Below are 27,408 nucleotides of genomic sequence, written 5' to 3'. Positions count from 1 at the left end.
TGAGCCTTCTTGGATGGGCACTTCTAATGTAACTCTATGGCAGCACCCAAGGGGCTTGAATTTTCGAGCTCTCCCAGTAGATTTTATATTGACGTAATGTATCCATGAGCGACTTTACAGTCAATCTCTGCACAACTAGAGAGCATTACCAACCGCTGCGCTCCATATTTTCCACCGGCTGCCCCACCACCACAGAAAGCACTGAGCTAGGCTGAAACACCTGCATTTTAGAACTGCCTTACTTACTCAAGAAAGCAAAAAAGAGACTGTTTAAATGCGACTTTATTGACTCAAAGATTATTACTTTTTAAAATGTTTTACATTGTTTGCAAACTGATATGTGACATGTATTATGCCAAAAGAACATGCAAAACAATTATATATGTTTCATTTTTTAGCTAAACAATGAACCAGTGCAAAACAAACGTAGATCTTTGGTTGCTTCTTTTGTCTATTTATTAGAGGCAAACAGTGCCAACCTGTCATTCAGGGCAGGTGGGGCAGAGCCCCAGCTCTTTTGAGCCCTAACTGCCCCAAATGACAGGTCGGCACTGTTTGCCTCTAATAAATAGACAAAAGAAGCAACCAAAGATCTACGTTTGTTTTGCACTGGTTCATGAACATTTGGTATCCCACCTGTGCTAGGTTGGTTGTCAGGAACTTTTGACTAGGTTGGCATTAGCGGATGCCAAGTGTCATGAACAGATTGTTTTAAAGTTGCACATAAAAAATAGTTTATAATAGGTGTTTTGATTTGCTTTCAGACCGGTCACTCGCACCTTGAAAATACTAAGAAATATAGTGGACTGGAGAGTTTTCTTTGAATGTTATTAGTTTGTGCCTCACGGTGTCGCCATACACCTGACTATAACGGGTACAATGAGCAAAGCCATCCCCACATTTGATTTACCTTAAATGAAATCATCACTCAATGAAGGACCCATCCAGTGATCCTCGTTTAACAAATAATTCTACACTACGTCACCACATCAGATACATGTAATATGTTATATAGATCCATTTCATCGCATGGGACGCAATACAAAAATATAAGTAGTTTTCTTCCCATCATCAATGTGCATCGTCACTACTGTAGTTTGATTAAATAAGAGCATGCACATGAGGCATACACTGCACACAGGGTTCAAATTGCTTGGTTACAGGTCCGGCGCTGTTGACGCGCAGTTGCGTTGCCCGACCAGCTCTAAATGACCTCATGGAGGAGTAGCCGACTGGTCTAGAGAGGGAGGAGCTCGCGCCCTACCTTTGGTCCATCAAGGGATTCATGTGGAGATAAGCTGCCGGGAAAACTTTTTCCTACTGGGATATCCATGACATTTACCAGGTAAATATTGGACTTTTAAGTTCAGTGTTTTCGCCTTTATTCAAAGATCAAGTACAGCTTGGACTGTGTTTAGTTGGTTTTGAGGAGAAAGTAGCATAACTAGCTATACGGGGAGCTTTTCCTCGGCTGTCTAACGTTAACGTTACTAGCTTACGTTAGTGAAGGAAGAGCTAGCAAGGAGAATATGTTGGGACATGTCTCCTACTGGAAGCGCTGTGAGTTTACATTGAGGAGAGAAACAGAACGTTAAATAAATGTATACTATTATACGGGAAGAAGTGTGTTTAATATAGTGAGCGATATGGCCTCACTTTAAATACATGATTGTTGAGCAAAGTATGAGAGGGGGTTCTCTTGTTAAGTGCCTATGACAGTTTGAGCTTCTCGGCAAGCTGTCAAGTCTTATAGCAAAAATCTTCTTCAGACATTTCTATTGAGTCCAACCATTACTGAAACTTCTGAAAATTTTAAAAACTAGATGTGCAACGTGTCAGGTTTTGTCATTGTTATCAATCAGAACTTTGACTACCTAAATCATTTTGGCCTTATTTGATCTTAGGCGCACACTGAAACTGCCGCACATTGGTGTGCTTAGGAAATGTGTAAAATGTCAGCAATGCATCCCTACGAGAAACTAAAAAAGCAGTTGTTGACTTTGCTACTAGAAATAACATGGTAATGGTATAGTAACACCTTAGTTACACACCACGAAAACATTTGGCCAGACACCAATTAATTTAAGTACAGTATAGGCAAGTAATATTTTTTTCAGGGTAACTAAAACCCCAAACACTGTAGAATAACGGTTAACCCCCCCCCCCCCCTTTCAGCCTTATCCTCAGTCTTTCTTCCGTTTTACCATACTGTTCTTGTGTTGTTACCCCTCTATAACAAAACAAAGTAGTCCTATGTGGTGTGTTGATGTTTAAACTCTATTCTTAGATGAGATGTGGTGGTTTTGAAATCAAGACATAAGCCATATGCAGTAATCTTGCTCACCCACATGGGTTTGAGTCATGTTGAAGTAAGGTCGGGTCTGCACTTGACACTTACATGCGACTTCTGCTATCAGAATACGAAAATTGCATTGAAAAGACGGGTCTAGACACACAAAAGTCACTTTGTGGTCTCTCTCCCCCTCTCTCTCTACCGCACCTGCTGTCTCAACCTCTGAATGCTCAGCTATGAAAAGCCATCTTACATTTACTCCTGAGGTGCTGACCTGTTGCACACTCTCCAACCACTGTGATTATTATTTTACCCTGCTGGTCATTTATAAACGTTTAAACATCTTGAAGAACGATCTTGCCTTAATTAATAGCCATGTACTCTTATAATATCTACCCGACACAGCCACAGAGGAGGACTGGCCACCCCTCAGAGCCTGGTTCCTCTCTAGGTTTATTCCTAGGTTCCTTCTTTTCTAGGGAGTTTTCCTAATCACTGTGCTTCTACATCTGGATTGCTTGATGTTTGGGGTTTTAGGCTGGTTTTCTGTATAAGCACTTTGTGACATCTGTTGATGTAAAAAGGGCTTTATAAATACATTTGATTTGATTTGGTCTGATTGTGTTCAGATATGGCTGACCACTTCAGGTGGTCAGGGATGCATTGTGTGTGGATTTATCCTCAGTTTGGGCGCAATCAAGCTACCAAAAGCACATACAGTGGGTCGACGTCATCAGCACTCCTACCACAAATCTCCAGAAAACTTGTGTTTTGGGGCTGAGGCAACCTTTTCATTATAGCATTGGAAGAAATACATTCCTAGAGTGTGAGGAATGTGTTTGCTGGCCTCATAAATGCTAGCAGCTAGCTAATATTTAGAAAAAATATTTTCTTTTTGGCTAGAGTTATGCTAACCCGTTTGCGGGTTATGCTAACCCGTTTGCGATCCCTTTAGCGTTGCTTGCTAGTTTGCTGGCTAGCTACAGAGGTTAGCTGGTTAGTAAGCTACAAAGGTTAGCTACAGTGGTTAGCTACTGCCGTCAGTTGTTGTTGTGTTATTTTCATATTTTGCCTATTCCACCATTTGTAGAATGCATACTGGCATTTGAATATAGTGCGGGAAAGGGGAATCTGGACACACTGTGGATATCGTAGACACATGTAGGTGTAGATGCATGATGCGTTCGGAATTCCATGATCAGAACTCTACGATCAGAATACTAAAACTGCATGATCTGTCAAGTCATGGACTCTTATAGTCTCCACCCGGCACAGCCAGAAGAGGACTGGTCACCCCTCAGAGCTTTCTTCCTAGGTTCCTGCCTTTCTAGGAACCTAAAACTACTTACCTGGGAATATTGAAGACTCATGTTAAAAGGAACCACCAGCTTTCATATGTTCTCATGTTGTGAGCAAGGAACTTAAACGTTAGCTTTCTTACATGGTACATATTGCACTTTTACTTTCTTCTCCAACACTTTGTTTTTGAATTATTTAAACCAAATTGAACATGTTTCATTATTTACTTGAGGCTAAATTGATTTTATTGATGTATTATATTAAGTTAAAAAAATGTTCATTCAGTATTTTTGTAATTGTCATTATTACAAATAAATAAAACAAAATCGTCAGATTAATCGGTATCGTCTTTTTTTGGTCCTCCAATAATCGGTATCGGTATCTGCGTTGAAAAATCCTAATCGGTCGACCTCTAGTTCATAGCCAGTTGGCCAATAACAGGTGCTTGCACCAAGGAGACAATGTTGGGGCTGAGGAGTCAATGGAGCCACTGACCAGAGAGTGATAATAATAATAATAATAATGAATGGCATTTAGCAGATGCTTTTCTCCAAAGTGACTTAGTCATGCATAGAAATGTATACACCAGAATTGTTTTGTGTGGCAAAGACTGTAAAGTGTGTGGAGTTTGCAGAGTTCTCTGTGTCAGTTGGTTTTGTAAAATTAAATGTTATTGGAAAGATTCTGCTCTAATCTGGTTGTGGGCTAATGTCTATTGGGTTGACACCAATAACAAATGTGGCTGAAGGAGGTCAGTCCACCCTCCAGAGGCAAGAAGTTGGGTGGGATGGAGTGTTTGTTTGAAACAGCAAATTAATGATTTGTATTCACACTCCCAGTTTGAATCATAGATCATTATGGGAACGTTTTTATTGTGTCATGGTTGTTTCAGTGGTTTGAGGGGCCTGTTGTGAAATTATCCTTTATTAACAGTGGCTTTTGCCCCTCTGTGTCATGCCAACCCCTTGCACTGAGGCCGCTCATTGCAAGCCCTCTGATGTAATTACTGTAAACATCATTGTAGTATTTGAAGAGTACACATGGCCATATAAATCCAGAAGAAGGTATCTGTGTAGATTGTCATAATAAGAGGTTGTTTTATTATTAATGTGATATAACTAGATGCTATTATTTGTCTGTGGTCATAGGATCCCTCACAGTTAATAATAGGATGATACTGATATGCCATCATTTTATCATTGGTTCTTAGTGCTATGATCTGCTCAGTACAGCTGCCAATGGCTAGCCTAATTTAAAAATAGTACACAGGCTATTACATTCACCAGTTTCTAGCCTATAGGGTACGGGGCATTGTGTAATTGCATTAGGTACAATTTCTCAAGGGTTCAAAGAAGTTTGTATCTAAACGCTCGCCTTAACTCTTTTAACCCCACCATTTAATTGCACTGCTTCCCTCTAGGCATCAATTAAAATGTAGCAGAATGACAGATGCATATTGAGTTGCCTTTGTGTATTGGTGGAGGATTTGGTTTCTGAACATGAGAGCAGCTCCGGTAGAGAGAACAGAGAGAATGTGATGAGCAAACAAAGCTACTGTATGACACTGTGAGATTTCAGAGTGACCTCATTAGCTTACTGAGAACGTACAGTTTAGAAACCACAATTATTTTGGTCTGCCAAATGTTTTATGATTGCACGCTTTAATCAACACATTCGACTCAATGAGACATTTCAGTAAACTGACATGGGAATAATACATTTATGAAAGGACTCCCATAAAAACCCTCAGTGAGCTACAGTACTGAATGAGATCCCAAGCCTGTGTGTGAGCACAACCAAAGGTTTTTAACAGTACCTCCTGATGAAACAGCTGTTATTAACATTTTTGTTAAGCATTTAGAAAGCCCCAGAGAGAAATGGAGGGGTAGATAGCTGTGTTGTTATGACTGTGGAGTATAAGAGGGGCTGGGTCTCCGCTCAGGCTGTGACCAATTGTATTCAAGCCCCTTCCCTTTTTCCACATTTTGTTACATTAAAGCCTATTTTAAAATGTATTAAATTATTTCCCATCAATCTCCACACAATATCCCATCATGACAAAACGAAAACAGGTTTTTAGAAATTTTAGCAAAAACATAAATACCTTATTTACATTAGTATTCAGAGACTCGAAATTGAGCTCAGGTGCATCCTGTTTCCATTGATCATCCTTGAGATGTTTCTATAACTTGATTGGAGTCCAGCTGTGGTAAATTCAATTGATTGGACATGATTTGGAAAGGCACACACACCTGTCTATATAAGGTCCTACAGTTGACAGTGCATGGCAGAGCAAAAACCAAGCCATGAGTTTGAAGGAATTGTCCGTAGAGCTCCCAGACAGGATTGTGTCAAGGCACAGATCTGGGGAAGGGTACCAAAACATTTCTGCAGCATTGAAGGTCCCCAAGAACACAGTGTTCTCCATCATTCTTAAGTGGAAGATGTTAAGAACCAACAAGACTCTCCCTAGAGCTGGCAGCCCGGCCAAACTGAGCAATCGCGGGAGAAGGGCCTTGGTCAGGGAGGTGACCAAGAAACCGATGGTCACTGACAGAGCTCCAGAGTTCCTCTGTGGAGATGAACCATCTCTGCAGCACTCCACCAATCAGGCCTTTATAGTAGAGTGGCAAGACGGAAGCCACTACTAAGCAAAAGGCACATGACAGCCCACTTGGAGTTTGCCAAAAGGCATCCAAAGGACTCTCAGACCATGAGAAACAAGATTATCTGGTCTGATGAAACCAAGATTGAGCTCTTTGGCCTGAATGCCAAGCGCCACGTCTGGAGGAAACCTGCCACCATCCCTACAGTGAAGCATGGTGGTGTGAGCATCATGCTGTGGGGATGTTTTTCAGCGGCAGGGACTGGGAGACTAGTCAGGATCGAGGGAAAGATTAATGGAGTAAAGTACAGAGAGATCCTTGATGAAAACTTGCTCCAGAGCGCTTAGGACCTCAGACTGGGGCGAAGGTTCACCTTCCAACAGGATAACGACCCTAAGCACACAGCCAACACAATGCAGAAGTGGTTTCGGGACAAGTCTCTGAATGTCCTTGAGTGGCCCAGCCAGAGCCCGGACTTGAAGCCGATCGAACATCTGGAGAGACCTGAAAATAGCTTTGCAGCCAACCTGACAGAACTTGAGAGGACCTGCAGAGGAGAATGGGTGAAACTCCCCAAATTCAGGTGTGCCAAGCTTGTAGCGTCATACCCAAGAAGACTCAAAGCTGTAATTGTTGACAAAGGTCTTTCAACAAAGTAGTGAGTAAAGGGTATTTTTTTTATTGTCATTTGCCAACATTTCTAAGAGCCTGTTTTTGCCTTGTCATTGTGAGGTATTGTGTGTAGATTGATGAGTGGAAAAAAATATTTAATCCATTTTAGAATAAAATTAGGAAAAAGTCAAGGGGTCTGAATACTTTTCAAATGCACTATATGTAAACCCTGAATTGCTAATGCTATGTATAGGCCAATCAAATCAAATGTATTTATAAAGCTCTTTCTACATCAGCCGATGTCACAAAGTGCTGTACAGAAGCCCAGCATAAAACCCCAAACAGCAAGCAATGCAGATGTAGAAGCATGGCGGCTAGGAAAAACTCCCTAGAAAGGCCAGAACCTAGGAAGAAACCTAGAGAGGAACCAGGCTCTGAGGGGTGGCCAGTCCTCTTCAGGCTGTGCGGGTGGAGATTATAACAGTACATGGCCAAGATGTTCAAACGTTCATAGATGACCAGCAGGGTCAGATAATAATAATCACAGTGTTTGTAGAGGGTGCAACAGGTCAGCACCTCAGGAGTAAATGTCAGTTGGCTTTTCATAGCCGATCATTCAGAGTTAGAGACAGCAGGTGTGGTTGAGAGAGAGAGTCCAAATCAGCAGGTCTGGGACAAGGTAGCAGGTAGAACAATATCAGGTAGAACAATTGAAACTGGAGCAGCAGCATGACCAGGTGGACTGGGGACAGCAAGTAGTCATCAGGTCGGGTAGTCCTGAGGCATGGTCCTAGGGCTCAGGTCCTGAGAGAGAGAAAGATAGAAAGAGAGAGAGAGAGAATTAGAGGGTGCACACTTAAATTCACACAGGACACCGGATGAGACAGGAGAAAAACTCCAGACTGACCCTAGCTCCCCGACACAAAGTATTGCAGCATAAATACTGGAGGCTGACAGGAGGGGTCGGGAGACACTGTGGCCCTGTCCGACGATTCCCTAGGACAGGGCCAAATAGGCAGGATATAACCTCACCCACTTTGCCATATTGGCACTCCCCAGAAGAAGCAGTCCTCTATAGGAATTATTGGAATTCTACATTATTTCAATTAAGTGTTAAGGACAAAATTATAGCTGTTAAAGTATTTTTATTGTTGTGGGGACACTAACATTAGAACTTAAAAATATATACTTTAATGTTATATATATACAGTGCCTTGCGAAAGTATTCGGCCCCCTTGAACATTGCGACCTTTTGCCACATTTCAGGCTTCAAACATAAAGATATAAAACTGTATTTTTTTGTGAAGAATCAACAACAAGTGGGACACAATCATGCAGTGGAACGACATTTATTGGATATTTCAAACTTTTGTAACAAATCAAAAACTGAAAAATTGGGCGTGCAAAATTATTCAGCCCCCTTAAGTTAATACTTTGTAGCGCCACCTTTTGCTGCGATTACAGCTGTAAGTCGCTTGGGGTATGTCTCTATCAGTTTTGCACATCGAGAGACTGACATTTTTTCCCATTCCTCCTTGCAAAACAGCTCGAGCTCAGTGAGGTTGGATGGAGAGCATTTGTGAACAGCAGTTTTCAGTTCTTTCCACAGATTCTCGATTGGATTCAGGTCTGGACTTTGACTTGGCCATTCTAACACCTGGATATGTTTATTTTTGAACCATTCCATTGTAGATTTTGCTTTATGTTTTGGATCATTGTCTTGTTGGAAGACAAATCTCCGTCCCAGTCTCAGGTCTTTTGCAGACTCCATCAGGTTTTCTTCCAGAATGGTCCTGTATTTGGCTCCATCCATCTTCCCATCAATTTTAACCATCTTCCCTGTCCCTGCTGAAGAAAAGCAGGCCCAAACCATGTTGCTGCCACCACCATGTTTGACAGTGGAGATGGTGTGTTCAGGGTCATGAGCTGTGTTGCTTTTACGCCAAACATAACGTTTTGCATTGTTGCCAAAAAGTTCAATTTTGGTTTCATCTGACCAGAGCACCTTCTTCCACATGTTTGGTGTGTCTCCCAGGTGGCTTGTGGCAAACTTTAAACAACACTTTTTATGGATATCTTTAAGAAATGGCTTTCTTCTTGCCACTCTTCCATAAAGGCCAGATTTGTGCAATATACGACTGATTGTTGTCCTATGGACAGAGTCTCCCACCTCAGCTGTAGATCTCTGCAGTTCATCCAGAGTGATCATGGGCCTCTTGGCTGCATCTCTGATCAGTCTTCTCCTTGTATGAGCTGAAAGTTTAGAGGGACGGCCAGGTCTTGGTAGATTTGCAGTGGTCTGATACTCCTTCCATTTCAATATTATCGCTTGCACAGTGCTCCTTGGGATGTTTAAAGCTTGGGAAATCTTTTTGTAACCAAATCCAGCTTTAAACTTCTTCACAACAGTATCTCGGACCTGCCTGGTGTGTTTCTTGTTCTTCATGATGCTCTCTGCGCTTTTAACGGACCTCTGAGACTATCACAGTGCAGGTGCATTTATACGGAGACTTGATTACACACAGGTGGATTGTATTTATCATCATTAGTCATTTAGGTCAACATTGGATCATTCAGAGATCCTCACTGAACTTCTGGAGAGAGTTTGCTGCACTGAAAGTAAAGGGGCTGAATAATTTTGCACGCCCAATTTTTAAGTTTTTGTGGAAAGAACTGAAAACTGCTGTTCACAAATGCTCTCCATCCAACCTCACTGAGCTCGAGCTGTTTTGCAAGGAGGAATGGGAAAAAAATGTCAGTCTCTCGATGTGCAAAACTGATAGAGACATACCCCAAGCGACTTACAGCTGTAATCGCAGCAAAAGGTGGCGCTACAAAGTATTAACTTAAGGGGGCTGAATAATTTTGCACGCCCAATTTTTCAGTTTTTGATTTGTTAAAAAAGTTTGAAATATCCAATAAATGTCGTTCCACTTCATGATTGTGTCCCACTTGTTGTTGATTCTTCACAAAAAAATACAGTTTTATATCTTTATGTTTGAAGCCTGAAATGTGGCAAAAGGTCGCAAAGTTCAAGGGGGCCGAATACTTTCGCAATGCACTGTATATATATATATATATATATATATATATATATATATATATATATATATATATATATATATATGTTGTTTAGCTCACATAATATAATTTAATAGTATTCATTAAGGTGTCCGTAATAGCATAAATATGTCAAAAATAAATGTAGACATTAATAAATGCATTTCTGTAGCTTCCAAAATATTTTTTACAATGATGGGGAAGTGCCAAGATGGAGGTGCGTTGGCTACAGAACAGCATCCCCCTTTCAGTCATCTAGTGTATATATAAATAATTGGCTGTGACTCGCAGGCCAACTGGTTCTTGAGAGAGGGTCACTCACAGTTAAAACAGTTTCAAGGTGATCATGATTTTGGTGTTTATTAATGCAGTGCACTCTTGTGATATTCAAACATGTTTCCCTATAGCCTCTCACAACAGTTAGGCTACCTCCACAATCTGCCATGAGAGAGTGCTGTGTTGTGGTCTTTTTCTTAGCGGTATATAGTCTATATTACTGTTTGTTCAATTTGAGGTAGTCTAATAATAAACCATGAAGCCTTATCTGCAAACTGTCTGGGCTCAGGCTGAACACCTGTGTAATGTTTATCAGCCAAAACCCAGGAGTGATTTATTAGACGTACATGTTTGCTTTCAACAAAGGAAACAGGTCTGAGTCCCTGTGATGCCAATTTTGTTAAATGTCTTACTAGCCTAGGAATCCCTACGAGTGAAACTCATGAAGTAAAATGGATGAAGATGCTATGTGTTAAGAGAAAGCCCGTAGACTTTAAACCTGGCAAGTTAATGTTTGACTCTAATCAAATAGCCTAGCAGGAAACCCCAAACTCCCTGCCAAATATCTGGCTATGGTCTGGATATGCTAAGTCTGACTCAGAGTTGTCCGTAAGCAGGGAAGGAACAAGATTCTGAGGAATAGTTAGTGCTGTCCAGCTTTTTATAATCTCATAGACCAACGGTCACCAACCGTTGTCGATCTCCAAGGCATTTCTGTTTCTTTGCAAACATTTCTATAAAGAACCCAACGATAAAGCCTTGTGTTAAATTTTTTTTGCTGCCCTGCACGCCGGGCAGGCAAACTGTTGCCATTTCATGTGTCTGAAGATACAAACTCTGCCTTCCTGGTGGGCCTGGAGAGGAAAACATGTGCACTATGCTACCACTGGCCAATCAGATTGCGCAGATGACCGAGTCTGCAGTAACATAGCAGGCATAAAAGAAAGCTACGACAAAATTGATAATGTGAGATTGCAATCGTTTAAAACACAGACTAGAGAGAGACTGTCAACGAATACAGCAAAGAGCTGCTGTTTTTATGACTGAGTTCATGTTTACGTTCTTACTCAGCTCTGTCAACACTTTGTATTCAACACTTTTATAAGCCATGAAATGCACGTTCTTCCTATTTCCACTCAGCGCTACAACAAGCAGTGCACCTGTAATGAATAAGTAGGAAAGTGTATCTATAGGCTTGCGTTGTTGTTATTATTAGCGGCGTTGGTCTTTTTTAATTTCAAGGAATATTTCACTTTCTCTGTTCATATGCGTAACAACATGAGTTTGTGCATGAGGCAGAAATAATGAGGTGCGACTTGAGTTTTGCCATCAACTGGAAGATGGTGTCCCTTTTTGGTCAGTGTCAGTGGAGGATAGGGAGAGCGGAGGGATGTTGAGTGACGGACCCTCACTGCTGAGACTCACCATCAGATGCAGGCACCATCAGCCCAGTAAAATAAAAAGCAAATTATTTAAATGTATGCTCACTCAGCTGTGCCTCCCAAGTAATACAATAATGGGTCTATTACTGGTGTAATCATATAGCCTACCTCAAACTTTGAAATATAATTTTTTTAAATGTCCTGAACAACAATGCATTGGCAGGTAAATTCAAGCAAAGACAGGATGCGGTGATAATGTATTGGGCCTATAGCTTACTGCACAAACCTCATTGCTACAGTACTGTTTTTAATTGGTTAATGTTGCATAGGCTTACATTTTTTTTAATCAGAGCGGTAGATCTCGGCATGCATTTTGACTCTGAAAGTGATCTTGACTCAGAAAAGGTTGGTGAACACTGTCACAGACAAACAAGAGTGTTTTTTCCTGTTTGGGAGTGTTCCTAGTCAGGTGAGGAGGAGGATTTATGGAGTCTCCCTGATGTTCATTAAAAGAAACCAGATAAAGATTGTAAATAGATGTGGGCAGGCTGAGGCTGGCAAATGGTATCCTAACTCATAGCTAGCTATCAATAGAGGTCGACCGATTAATCGGAATTGGCGATTAATTAGGGCCGATTTCAAGTTTTCATAACAATCGGAAATCGGTATTTTTGGGCGCCGATTTACCGCAAAAAAAATAAAAAGTATTTTATTTTTTATATATCTTTATGGAAATTACCACAGGCAAGTCTGATTAGGCTTAAGCCTCATTAACATTACATCTGAGCAGTCCATTGCGTTGCATCGGCTGTCATTAATTTCAATGGGGACCGACCTCTTGTGGCTGAAGGCTCCGTTGCGAAACGGGTGCTGCATACTTAATAATTTTCCAAACTTTGCTTTGTCTTCGGTGCCTATATAATTTTCCAAACTTTGCTTTGTCTTCGGCGCCTATATCTATAGGCGGACTGCAGTAACTACACGCCACGGCCACTGCCATTGAAGGTAGTTGTAACAGAACAACGGCCATTAGCATTACGTCACTACAAGTGTTACGTCCCTACATGCACACTAGCTAGCTAGGACACACTAGGTCAGGGTAAAAAAAAGTTTAATAAATATTGGGCCAAACAGTAAAAACATTTATTTAATTTTTTAATAAGATCATCTTTGAGAATGAACAATCACCAAAACAAAAGCTAGACAGTTAGACAATAAAAAATTCCTCAAATTATTAATTCAGGAGTATTTTTGTCATGGCATGGGGCCACAATTGATTTTGTTATAATGTTTAATTCACTCAGATAGTATAAGCCATGGCAAAATGTGTAGAATTACAGGCAATTAGCATTAAAACGGCCAATGTTCTCTCAACCCCATGACAAGATGCATAGAATTGCAGAAGATTTTCTTTAAAACCAGCTACATTCTGTCACAGCAGCTACAAGGAGGGCCTCTAAAATGTGTGCACCATTGGCCATGTCCCCGCCACGCCCACCACCTAAGCCCCATTTTGATCCAACACTAGCTAGCTAGTACACACTAGCTCATTGACTAGTAAACATTAGCTAGCTGGCTAGTACACACTCGCTAGCAAGCACACACTAGCTAGCTAATACAGCTAGCTCCGTCCAGTGTGAAGATGACGTACACCATAATAAAATAGGTCACAATGTGTACGCGGCATTAGCTGTACCACAGCTTCTGCCATAGAAACAAACGTAGCATGGCTCTGTGTCCGTTGTTTTACCTTTACATTGCAGAAACTGCTCGTCTGTAGACCAAACCGTTCAAACTAAAGACCTATTTTACTTGAGAAAAAAAAATCTAGCACAAATTCCCAGGACACTCTTAAAGGGGTACACATCATGAATCATCGTGAGTAAGGAACTATGAAAAAGGAAATAAATGTTTGTTGCAAAAAATTTATGATTTGCAGTATGGATTAGATGAGATGGAGGTCATTACCATAAAATAAATTGGGACATTTTTGTTGTGCCACAGAATATTTTTTATCCCATCATGGTGTAAAAAAGGTTGAGAACCACTGGTGTAGGGTAATGTTTCTTGGGTATGAGGTGATGTATTTGGAAAGGGAGCGATGCGCAATGTCTTGTCTGCAAGTGTCTAAAGCGTAGGCGATAATAATAATAATACAATAATAATAATACATTTATTCAACTTTTATAGCATCAGGTATAGACATAGACATGTCAGGTAGACTCAGTTTCCACAGCTCCAAGTACAACTGTACATTCTAAGTAATGATCGCCTTCAAAAACATGTTCAGCGCTGCTGGGAAGCTTGGATAGGGCATTAGAAACCGTTTCTCACACTCTTGACTTCTGAATAGGCAGTGGCATTTTCAGGGTGGAAGTTTATGCCCCCAAAATCACATTAGTAGTACCAGAATTAGCTTGCTCTCAAAATTACCTGAAAAAGTGAAATTGTCTGTTTAATAAAAGTTATCCTCCTGGGTAAAATAACTGGCTAATGAGCAGATTAGACCTGTCATCGTTTTTAATTTCAACAAAAATAATGTCTACATACATTATAGATGAAAAAGTGGGTTACTTGCCTCTAGTCACTGCTGTAAATTGTTTGAATCTGCTTGTGACAGCATGACCTCATTTTTGGCCTGAAGGTAAGGTGAATAATCATACGATTTGAGAATGTCAGGCTATTTTCCCAGGATCTTAAAAAGTTTCTAAGAACACACTGCTCCAAGCATGTTTATTTCGCAGGTAAACTACCGTACAGGCATGGACATAAGTTGCTCCAGACAGGAATTTCCTCAGTTAAACTATTTGTGTTATAGCCTAGCATAACAGTCCTAGCCTAAATCCTCTTATTACACCACCAGTTGTCATGGATGCATCCTATATGGTCATGTTATACCCCGTGTGCAACCTGGGGAGCAGAAAATGTTTGCACACAACTTGAATTAGCCTATGCAGGCATGAACATGGATGTTAAATCTCTCCGTGTGACAGGATTGTGTAGGCTACTTCAAAAGTCTAACTACATTAACTTTGTTAACCCAAGTGCTAGTATAGTATTAGTAGAACATTGGAAACAGATATGGCCAGTAAAGAGTTAATTAACAACTTCATTCTTGCTGCCTTAAAGTAGAACTGGCAGCGTTTTAATTTCTTAGCACATATGAAACAAACAGACAATCATAATATCAATCAAAAATATCAAATTCACAGTTTATGCTTCAAAATCAACATTATAAGAGGTTTTAAAAATAATATGTTCTATTTGACTCAACATTCCATGACGTACAGTAAGGCATTGTTGGCAGAATAGATAGATGCAATTCAATGCATGATTAATATAATTCACCAATACATTTCTTGGTAGTCCAAAAAATATTGCTATCAGGTTTTAAATCAGAGCTGGCCTGGTACATTGTTTGCTGCCTCCACCCATTCGGAATGCACCATTTCAGTTTCAATGACTCAATATTTTGAACAAAAACGGATGACTGTATCTAAGGCTGGGAATGTCAATACAATTAAACTAGCAAGGGCAAAGATCACAAGTCAGTCATAACGTGGCTAATAGTCTAGTGTACATGTGCCAAACACAAGGCCCTTGGGCTGAATAGGACACACAAGTGAGTATAAATGAGTCAACAGTTGAGTCATCTACTTTATGAAATTACATACAGCCTGATGCGCTTGCAGCTGTGAATTCAACTTAAATTGTGCTGTGTGTTTACAGCACGCAGCGAAGGGAAAGTGTAAGGACACATGCCACTGTCCTATCTAGGCACCTAAAATGCAGTCTGGCTTTGGTTTTTAAAGCTTGACAATGAATAACCTAAAAACTAAACCTGCAACAAAACACCATACAAAGGAGAAACATGTAGGCCTAATTTGAGCAGAAGTGTAAGCTGGCGTCTGGAGGCCCGAAAAACATGTTTTAAGTTTGTTATTTCGAGTTACTGAATACTTTTTGATTAGGGTCGCAGTATATTATGCACATCTGCAAGCATAGCAGAAAAGTATATTATTTATCTCTTATTTTGTTTTAATATGTTAAAATGCTATATACAGCATCCTATGTACATAAGTGGACATTGTAATGGGCTGTATTTTTTCTAATAAAACAATGGCCGGTTTGTGTCGCAGTGTGAATCGCTTAGCTAGCTAGCTATGCTGAACTTGAATGACTGTTATCCACACTTAGCATGTCTCTTAGTTGTCAGTCAAATGTATTTGGGATCTATCAAATGGGCGTGCGAGCAGGCAGGCAGGCAAGTAAGTTCCCAATGTTGTCAAAACGTGGGTTGGGACAAGCATGCATTGGCAGGCAAGCTGCAGAAGGACACGCAGGCTAATATTCCACATCATTTCAGTTCAATTTTGACGGCCAACTAGCTTAAAAAGTTTGAGAGGATTTCTCCACTTTCAATTGTACAGGAATAACATAGTTGTATTGTAAATCTCAGCCAGCCAAATACACCCTCCTCCCTCTCATATGGATAGAGAGCACAGCACTGGCTGTGGTTAAAGGTTTGGAGCCAGGATGTGAATGAATCATAGTGGAGTTTGACTGGTGGACTGGTTGTGTAAAAAAGGGTTGCTTATTGCCATTTCCTAATTTCATAACATAGGCATAGAATGTGAAGAGCAGACATTGTGCACAATGCCTGAGACAGACTGCAGCCCATTCTTCCATACCTGCCACTTCACTTCCTCTTCCAGGGTTTAGGATTGTGTTGTTCACTTCTCAATGTTTCAGTGAGCTTTGAATTCAGCAAAGCCTAAGAATGGACAGTAATATAACGGCCATTATCTTTAACCTGTCAAATGTAGGCTGGAAATGTTCATTTGCCCAATCTCCCCCAAATTAAAATTCATTTCATAGAGGCATTCTTTACTGTCATTGGCAAAGTGTCCATTTTCTCAGATGACAAAGGTCAGAGCCTGCCTGGTGTGAATTTTGACTGTCACTATGACAACAGCTGCTGGGCGAATTTAGAGGAACCATTCATGTAGAGTCATTGGATGAAAAGGCCGGGTCGATGGCTGTTACCAGGAAAGTAGTATATAAAAAACTGACCTCAGGCTGCACGGGAAGTCATGCTGAAGGTTGCTCTCTTCATTGTCTGGCATCTCACAGAGCACAAAGCAGCTCCACACTCAACCAGGCCTGTGTGTCAATGGCACCAGCATCGAAGGCAATCAGGAAAACAATCCCACTTCCGTTCTATATATAATCCAGCTTCTCTGATGACCATCTTAGATGGCCCTGGGTTTCCGTTAGGAAAATGCGGTGCCGGACAATGTGACCGGGAAGATTTAAATTTACCGGTCATTTGTTACTCGTTTCAGGAAACTAGGTGTATGCCGCGGGTCACTACTTCACAGGAGAGCCATTTAAACTTAAAACTTTTTAATGTTTTTAATAAAAATGTGTTTTTTTGGGCAGAAATGCCTTCTGGAACATGTGAACTTTCATGTGCCTTGATAACAAACTTGTGTACCATCTGTAAATACAAATACAAGTGTTAAATGACGAGCCTAGTTGGTTTAGCCACAGGAAAAGTCAGCAACTTTTCCACTAGCCATGATTGGCTGAGATAATGAGTGGGCTGGACATGCTGGGAGATGAGTTTCAGATTGGTCTGCCATATAGCATACTTCTGTCTATTTGAGCTAGTTAGTATGTGTTGGTAATCCTGTCTACACATACTGTAGAACTGCATAAGTGTTTTATTTTTTAATTTGTACCTTTATTTAACTAGGCAAGTCAGTTAAGAACAAATTCTTATTTTCAATGACGGCCTAGGAAGTGGGTTAACTGCCTGTTCAGGGGCAGAACGACAGATTTGTACCTTGTCAGCTCAGGGGTTTGAACTTGCAACCTTCCGGTTACTAGTCCAACGCTCTAACCACACCCTGCCGTTGCTCTCCGCTTTCTGGAGGACTGAGTTTCGAAATCAGTGCAATTAGATTATGATAGCTAAGGAGATGGAGAAAGCACCTGTCTCCGGATTATATCTTCAAACTAAGGGCAACCATGGCATCCGTGACAGGGACAGGCGTCCATCCATGATGTATATGGCTTAGAAAAACTAGCTAGCTACATTTTAAGATGTTCCCTGACAGAAAGTCTTAATTTCAAGTTAAAGTGTGCTGTTAGTTGGCTAGCTAACATTACATCTATGATCTTATTATTTGTCCCAGAACATGCAATGAAGCAGAAAATAAAAAGTAATTTAAAAATATTTGCCAAAATGCAATTAGCTGGAAAACACCCTTCTAAACAGCACACCTGATGCGAGCGGTTCCATATGTGACGGAGATAAAGGTCTCTGTTTGAAATTAAGAAAGAGGAGGAATCTAAAGATGCAACAACTAGCATGGGTTGCTAATTTGAGTAGGATTGTGCCTTTGGCTTCTGTACAATGAAAGAGAAACCTCTTCCATTTTTACAATATTTAGATCTATCTGGGTTTGGAGCATACAGTGAATGTGAATTTCAACTCCCTATTTTTATTTGACTGGTAGTCCCTGGGAATCACTGCGGTACATAGCTGTGGCTCTGGGGATGGTGCTTGCTTTGTGGTGCCTCAGAATTTTTTTTAAATATTGAGTGTCTGCCCCTCTATTCAGTGTGTGTCCACAAAGACCTGACAGCCACAGTAGGTCTTTGGCAACGCTGCTCTGATGGAGGCCCTTTTTAGGGGCTCTGCCTAAAGGAGATAATACCCCCAACTTAAACGCTATGGGTTGGTTGGTGGTCAACTCACTTATCAAACTGTGGGTTAGATAAATCTTGGTGCCTAGCCATGTTCTATGATGCATCCATGTATGCTCTGTTCTGAAGTTTTTCTTAAAGGTCACCATTATTTTCCTACCTAAAACGTATTGGCTTTTGATGTTGATTTTGTCCCTTTGTTCTCATAAGAGGCACACGTTGATTTCATTAACTACTTAGGATAGTATGTCAGAGGGAGATCTAAGGACACAGAATAGCCTGTATCCTAACTCTTACTCTCTACCTTTAAGCCCAGGCAGTCTGACCTTTAGATAATAATATAACTCTGCATGCCTCAGAAATCCATCCCCTTCAAAAGTTAGGCCGATTGGCAATCAAGCTTAGAGCAAAGTTAAGTATCTAGGAGTAGCATCCCCTCCATCAGTTAATGTTAGTGTGGATCCACCTGGCTCTGAGCTAGGCCACAGTACAAAGGAATGTGTGGAATACAGTGATTGTAAAAATGTGCAGCCCATTTTCTTCTGAGTGCCGGTCTTGTTGTAATCGCCCGCCGTGTCTAATGAGTTGATTGGATCAGTGTAATAAGAATCATGTGCGTTCGTATACATTCGTAATGTGCTTCTCTGAGACAATATCCTATTATTGTGCCATAACATAATCATAACATTGGAATGAGGCTAACTGAATTCATTACCTTGTCAATAGGCAATCTTTTGAAACATCTGAATAGCACTTGGCTGCACTAGTATGGCCAACATAGCAAAGTTTATGAATAGCCTACTGCCAGTGCGATTTTTCCTCATTTCATGTACCACTATACCAAGTTCTCCATTAAATTATCAAAAGGGGGCATAGTCCCATGGAAATACAGTCTATACAGTGTCTTCGGAAAGTATTCAGACCCCTTGACTTTTCCACATTGTGTTGCGTTTTTTAAATGTTATTTATTTAACCTTTATTTAGCTTGGCAAGTCAGTTAAGAACAAATTATTATTTACAATGACGGCCTAGGAACAGTGGGTTAACTGCCTTGTTCAGGGACAGAACGACAGATTTTTACCTTGTCAGCTCGGGGATTCAATCTAGCAACCTTTAGGTTACTGGCCCAATACTCTAACCACAAGGCGTAACAGCCTTATTCTAATATGGATTAAATAAATAAAAATCCTCAGCAATCTAAACAGAATAACCCATAATGACAAAGTTAAAACAGGTTTTTAGAAATGTTTGCAAATGTATTAAAGTAAAAACAGAAATACATAGGTATTCAGACCCTTTTCTATTAGACTCAAAATTGATCATTGATCCATTGATCATTCTTGAGATGTTTTTACAACTTGATTGGAGTCCACCTGTGGTAAATTCCATTGATTAGACATTTGGAAAGGCACACACGTCTATATAAGGTCTCACTGTTGACAGTGCAGGTCAGAGCAAAAACCAAGCCATGAGTTTGAAGTAGAGGTCGACCGATTAATCGGAATGGACGATTAATTAAGGCCGATTTCAAGTTTTCATAACAATCGGAAATCTGTATTTTTGGACGCCGATTTGCCGATTTTATTATTATTATTATTTTTATTTAAATATAACAGTGGGTTAACTGCCTCTGACCTGTTCTGACCTTAGTTCCTTTGTTTTGTCTTTGTTTTAGTATGGTCAGGGCGTGAGTTGGGGTGGGCAGTCTGTTTCTTTTTCTATGTTGGTTTTTGTGTTCGGCCTAGTATGGTTCTCAATCAGAGGCAGGTGTCGTTAGTTGTCTCTGATTGAGAATCATACTTAGGTAGCCTTTTTCCACCTGGGTTTCATGGGTGTTTATTTTCTGTCTTTGTGTTATGTTTGAAGCCTGAAATGTGGCAAAAGGTCGCAAAGTTCAAGGGGGCCGAATACTTTCGCAAGGCACTGTATGTTCTCATGTTCTGAGCAAGGAACTGAAACGTTCGCTTTCTTACATAGCACATATTGCACTTTTACTTTCTTCTCCAACACTTTGTTTTTGCATTATTTAAACCAAATTGAACATGTTTCATTATTTACTTGAGGCTAAATAGATTTTTATTGATGTATAATATTAAGTTAAAATAAGTGTTCATTCAGTGTTGTTGTAATTGTCATTATTACAAAAAAATTATAATTAAATAAAAAATGTGTCCGTTTAAATCAGTATAGTTTTTTTGGTCCTCCAATAATCGGTATCGGTGTTGAAAAATCATAAATCGGTCGACCTCTAGTTTGAAGGAATTGTCCGTAGCGCTCCGAGACAGTATTGTGTCAAGGCATAGATCTGGGGAAGGGTTCCAAAACATTTCTGCAGCATTGAAGGTACCCAAGAACAAAAATCTAAAATGGAAGAAGTTTGAAACCACCAAGACTCTTCCTAGAGCTGGCCGCCTGGTCAAACTGAGCAATCGGGGGAGAAGGACCAAGAATCTGATTGTCACTCTGACAGAGCTCTGGAGTTCCTCTGTGGAGTTGGGAGAACCTTTCAGAAGGACAACCCTCTCTGCAGCTGAACGGAGCAAAGTACAGAGAGATCCTTGATGAAAACCTGCTCCAGAGCGCTAAGGACCTTAGACTGGGGCGAAAATTCACCTTCCAACAGGACAAGGACCCTATGCACACAGCCAAGACAATACAGGAGTGGCTTCGGGACAAGTCTCTGAATGTCCTTGAGTGGCCCAACCAGAGCCCGGACTTGAACCCGATCGAACATCTCTGGAGAGTCATGAAAATAGCTGTGCAGCAACACTCCCCATCCAACTTGACAGAGCTTGAGAGGATCTGCAGAGAGAAATGGTAGAAACTCCCCAAATACAGCTGTGCCAAGCTTGTAGAGTCATAACCAAGAAGACTCGAGGCTGTCATGGCTGCCAAAGGTGCTTCAACAAAGTACTGACTAAAGCATCTGAATAGTTATGTAAATGTGATATTTCAGTTTTGGTTTTTAATACATATGCAAAATCTTCTAAAAATCTGTTTTTGCTTGTCATTATGGGGTATTGTGTGTAGATTGGTGAGGGGGGGAAAACTATTTAATCCATTTTAGAATAAGGCTGTAACGTAACAAAATGTGGAAAAAGTCAAAGGGTCTAAATACTTTCCCGAATGCACTGTAAGTAAACAGGTTGTATACATAGGCCAAAGTAAATGTCATTAGAGAGTGACTACCGAACCAGTATTGAGTGTACACTGTGTGGGGTTAACAGCCAGAAGTCTGTTGGTTTGGCCCTTACAATATCAGGAAGGCATTCCTCATTTCCTTTTAGTTAAACTAGGGCTTGTTTATTGTTCCTGCAGAGATGAGCAGTAAGCTCCCACACAGCAACAGGCCTAGAGGTTGGAGAAGGGAGGAAGGGAGGGAGTCCAGGCCCATAGAGATGGAAGGCAGGCATCCTCCATAATGTTCTCCCACTCTAGTGAAAGCTGCTGCTCCGAATCACACTGCACAATTTGGGACCAAGAGTAGTTTACCATAGCTGTGAATCACAACAGTAGAGCTACAATGTATTCGGAAAGTATCCAGACCCCTTCCCCTTTTCCATATTTTGTTATGTTACAGCCTTAATCCAAATTGAGTAAATTTTTTCCTCATCAATCTACACACTATACCCCATAATGAAAAATAAAAAAACATTTTTTGAAGAAAAAGAAACGCAAATATCACATTTACATAAGTATTCAGACCCTTTACTCAGTACTTTGTTGAAGCACCTTTGGCAGCGATTACAGTCTTGAGAGCTTGCCTAACAGAGCTTGAGAGGATCTGCAGAGAAGAATGGGAGAAGCTACCCAAATACAGGTGTGCTAAGCTTGTAGCGTCATATCTAAGAAAACTCAAGGCTGTAATCGTTGCCAAAGGTGCTTCAATAAAGTACTGAGTAAAGGGTCTGAATCCTTATGTAAATAAGGTATTTCTGTTATTTATTTTGAATACATTTGCTATAATAAAAAAATACTGTTTTCACTTTGTCATTATTGGGTATTGTGTGTAGATTGATGAGGGAAAAAAATATTTAATCCATTTCAGAATAAGGCTATAATGTAATTTTTTTGGGAAAAGTTAAGGGGTCTGAATACTTTATGAATGCACGGTATATGGAACCCTGTCCCTTACTCCATTTTATGCTTTGTGTGTGGAAGGTGGTGGACTGTGTGATATAGCCTAAGCCTTAGAGGTTGGTATTAGGCATTTTAAACATGCCCTTCCTGTTCACAATTCTACAGCTGCACCATCGAGAGCATCCTGACCGGTTGCATTACCGCCTGGTATAGCAACTGCTCGGCATCCAACCGTAAGGCGCTACAGTGTGTATGGCCCGGTACATCACTGGGGCCAAGCTTCCAGCCACCCAGGACCTACAGTTGAAGTCGGAGTCATTTAAACTCGTTTTTCAAGCACCCCACAAATTTCTTGTTACAAACTATAGTTTTGGCATGTCGGTTAGGACATCTACTTTGTGCATGACACAAGTAATTTTCCCAACAATTGTTTACAGACAGATTACTTCACTGTATCACAATTCCAGTGGGTCAGAAGTTTACATACACTAAGTTGACTGTGCCTTTAAACAGCGTGGAAAATTCCAGAAAATGATGTCATGGCTTTAGAAGTTTATTTTATTTTTACAGGGACAGTGCACATTAATCAATGTTTCAGTAAAAGTTTTAGCCAGCCGGCTAATTTTCAACTGCAGTCCCTGGGCAGGTTATTAAAAACAATTACAATATAGACAATCATTGAGCAGTGAGCACACGCAGAGCAACATAGGACAAGCAACACATAGCATACAGACAGAGCAACAGAACAAAAAGCAGCAAGACAAAATTCATAAAAGCAACAAAATGTTTCCACACCTCACAAGCTACAGACAACAGACAACATGGAAAGCGGCAATACACAGCTAGGGATTATGTTCACAAATCTGATTGACCTTTAGCCATGTCTTCATGCATTGACATCATTTGAGTCAATTGGAGGTGTACCTGTGGATGTATTTCAAGGCCTTCCTTCAAACTCAGTGCCTGTTTTCTTGACACCATAGGTAAATCAAAAGAAATCAGCCAAGACCGCAGAAAAAATGTGTACAGTAAAACGAGTCCTATATCGACATAACCTGAAAGGCCGCTCAGCAAGGAAGAAGCCACTACTCCAAAACCGCCATAAAAAAGCCAGACTACGGTTTGCAACTGCACATGGGGACAAAGATCGTACTTTTTGGAGAAATGTCCTCTGGTCTGATGAAACAAAAATGGAACTGTTTGGCCATAAGGACCATCGTTATGTTTGGAGGAAAAAGGGGAATGCTTGCAAGCCGAAGAACACCATCCCAACCGTGAAGCACGTCGGTGGCAGCATCATGTTGTGGGGGTGCTTTGCTGCAGGAGGGACTGGTTCACTTCACAAAATAGATGGCGTCATGAGGCAGGAAAATTATGTGGATATATTGATCAGTCAGGAAGTTAAAGCTTGGTCGCAAATGGGTCTTCCAAATGGACAATGACCCCAAGCATCCTTCTGAAGTTGTTGCAAAATGGCTTAACAAAGTCAAGGTATTGGAGTAGCCATCACAAAGCCTTGACCTCAATCCAACAGAACATTTGTGGGCAGAACTGAAAAAGTGTGTGCGAGCAGGAGGCCTAAAAACACCAGCTCTGTCAGGAGGAATGGGCCAAAACGTTTGACCCAAGTTAAACAATTTAAAGGCAAGGCTACCAAGTACTAATTGAGTGTATGTAAACTTCTGACCCACTGGGATGTGATGAAATAAATAAAAGCTGAAATAAATCATTCTCTCTACTATTATTCTGACATGTCACATTCTTAAAATAAAGTGGTGATCCTAACTGACCTAAGACAGGGAATTTTTACTCGGATTAAATGTCAAGAATTGAAAAATGGTCAAAGACTCCTCCGGTCACCCAATTCATAGACTGTTCTCTCTGCTACCGCATGGCAAGCGGTGCCGGAGCACCAGGTCTAGGTCCATAAGTCTCCTTAACAGCTTCTACCCCCAAACCATAAGACTGCTGAACAATTAGTCAAATGGCCACCCAGAATATTTACATTGACAACCCCCCCCCCCCCCCCCCAACTTTGTTTTTACGCTGCTGCTGCTGTTTGTTATCTATGCGTAGTCACTTTACCCCCACCTACATGTACAAATTACCTCTATTAACCTGTACCCCTGCACATTGACTCGGTACCATAACTCCTTGTATATAGCCTCGTTATTGTTATTTTATTGTATTACTTTTTATAAAAAATTGTACTTTAGTTTATTTAGTAAATATTTTCTTAACTCTATTTCTTGAACTGCATTGTTGGTTAAGGGCTTGTAAGTAAGCATTTCACAGTAAAGTCTACGCCTATTGTATTCGGGGTGCATGTGACAAAAACATTTGATTTGATCAGAACAGATAGTTGAAATCTGATCACTTTGATTTAGTAATCTAATTTGGTGGATGGTTTTATTTGATATGTTTAGTGTGGACACTCAAGGCAGCTCCCCGCACCTCTCTGATTCAGAGGGGTTGGGTTAAATGCGGAAGACACATTTCAGTTGAATACATTCAGTTGGACAACTGACTATGTATCCCCCTTTCCCTTTCCTTGAGAGTGTTGTCACGGACAGGTCGGGGATTTGAATAATCAACCTTTCGTGGACTGGCCCAATGCTTGAACCACAAGGCTACCTGCTGCCCTAAACATGGGTAACGCACCAGGAATAATGACCTAGCTAGAGAAAGCGGTCTGTGGATAGTCAGCACACAGACAGACATGGAAACAGATCTGTCTGAAAAAGTGTGACAATGCAAAGTGCCCCAATACATCAGGATGACTGTAGTCCTTTGTGACGAATCTCCTGACTGAAGCACTAATCCACTCTTTTGTAGCACCATTATTAGTGGTCTTCCTGTCTTGCAAAAGGGGGATAGAAATGCCACAAGTTAACAATTGCTGAACATTGCAGAGGACCTACCATAGGACTGAGTGGAATGTTTCCCATTCTCTCTCTCTCTGACTATCTATCTGTCTTTGTGAATTATGGATTAAGTCGTCAAAGCACAGTTGTCGGCACTTACACGCCTTATCTCAGCTCACTGGTCACCATAGCGGCACCCACTCGTAGCACGCGCTCCAGCAGGTATATCTCACTGGTCACCCCCAAAGCCAATTCCTCCTTTGGTCGTCTTTCCTTCCAGTTCTCTGCTGCCCATGACTGGAACGAATTGCAAAAATCTCTGAAGCTGGAGACTCACATCTCCCTCACTAGCTTTAAGCACCAGCTGTCAGAGCATTTTACAGATCACTGCACCTGTACTTAGCCTATCTGTAAACAGCCCATCAGACTTTTTGTTTTATTTTGTTTCACTGTATTATTGACTGTATGTTTTGTTTATTCCATGTATAACTCTGTGTTGTTGTATGTGTCGAATTGCTACGCTTTATCTTGGCCAGGTCGCAGTTGCAAATGAGAACTTGTTCTCAACTAGCCTACCTGGTTAAATAAAGGTGAAATAAAAATGGTTAAAAAACATGCACAAATGCGATTATTGTGGATAGTCAGGTTAATATGATAGTTCAGTTAAAACGTTTACATTCTTTGCAAGAAGAACGATTTCCCTAATAAGCCTATTTTCATGGACACATCTGAAATCAGGCTACAATGGGACGTTCTACCACAGTGACCATGATAATTTTTTTTACTTCGCCTACTGCCATAATCAGTTCAATATTGAATTATTAGTGTATATGTCAACGTCCTCAATGTGTTGACAGTTGACAGTTCACTGAGGCTTTCCTATGTGCCACTATCTAGGTTTCAAGATTAGATTTCTGATGTTTGATGAAGAAACATCTTTAGTAGATGCAGGCTTTGTCTTTGTTCACATATACTGAGTATACCACACATTAAGAACACCTTCCTAATATTGAGATGCACCCCCCCTCCTTTTGCCCTCAGAACAGCTTCAATTTGTCAAAGTATGGACTCTAGAAGGTGTCGAAAGTGTTCCACAGGGATGCTGGCTCATGTTGACTCCAATGCTTCCCACAGTTGTGTCAAATTGGCTGGATGTCCTTTGGGTGGTGGACCGTTCTTGATACACACGGAAACTTTTGAGCGTGAAAACCCGAGCAGCGTTACAGTTCTTGACACAAACCGGTGTGCCTGGTACCTACTACCATACTCCGTTCAAAGGCACTTAAATATTTTGTCTTGCCCATTCACCCTCTGAATAATACACATACACAGTCCATGTCTCAATTGTTTCAAAGTTTAAAAATCCTTCTTTTACCTGTCTCCTCCCCTTCATCTCGGGGGCTCCTAACCATAAACATCAATGCCTTTCTTAAAATCAATACTCAAGTAGATTTTTTTAAACCTGCATATTTCATTAAAATAAATTCATGTTAGCAGGCAATATTAACTAGGGAAATCGTGTCACTTCTCTTGCGTTCTGTGCAAGCAGAGTCAGGGTACATGCAGCAGTTTGGTCCGCCTGGTCCACCATTTCTTCCTAACAAAGACCGTAATTAATTTGCCAGAATTTTACATAATTATGACATAACATAGAAAGTTTTGCAATGTAACAGCAATATTTAGACTTAGGGATGCCACCCGTTCGATAAAATACGGAATGGTTCCGTATTTCACTGAAAGAATAAACGTTTTGTTTTCGAAATTATAGTTTCCGGATTTGACCATATTAATGACCTAAGGCTCGTATTTCTGTGTGTTTTATTATATTATAATTATGTCTAAGATTTGATATAGCAGTCTGACTGAGCGGTGGTAGGCAGCAGCAGCAGGCTCGTAAGCATTCATTCAAACAGCACTTTCCTGCGTTTGCCAGCAGCTCTTCATAATGCTTGAAGCACTGCTCTGTTAATGACTTGTAGCCTCTCAACTCCCAAGATTTGGCTGGCAATACTATGGTGCCTATAAGAACATCCAATACTCAAAGGTATATGAAATACAAATGGTATAGAGAGAAATAGTCCTTTAATACCTATAATAACTACAACCTAAAACTTCTTAACTGGGAATATTGAAGACTCATGTTTAAAGGAACCACCAGCTTTCATATGTTCTCATGTTCTGAGTAAGGAACTTAAACGTTAGCTTTTTTACATGGCACATAT

General features: G+C 40.6%; 1 protein-coding gene across 5 annotated transcripts in view; it reads left to right on the top strand.

Annotated features, from left to right (window-relative positions):
* The first annotated feature begins 913 nt into the window (after positions 1-913).
* The window catches only part of LOC110501509 (protein TANC1), a 183,539-nt gene continuing 157,044 nt past the window's right edge, over positions 914-27,408 (top strand). For all 5 annotated transcript variants that reach the window (XR_016490551.1, XM_090215664.1, XM_090215663.1 and 2 more), the window contains exon 1: positions 914-1,345. The gene's annotated coding sequence lies outside the window, so the exon portion shown is untranslated. The remainder of the gene's footprint in view (positions 1,346-27,408) is intronic.

The sequence above is a fragment of the Oncorhynchus mykiss genome, chromosome 22, assembly GCF_057628025.1.
Source record: "Oncorhynchus mykiss isolate SJ-2025 chromosome 22, ASM5762802v1, whole genome shotgun sequence".
Taxonomy (NCBI): Eukaryota; Metazoa; Chordata; class Actinopteri; order Salmoniformes; family Salmonidae; genus Oncorhynchus; species Oncorhynchus mykiss.
This window is presented reverse-complemented; position numbering and strand designations above follow the sequence as displayed.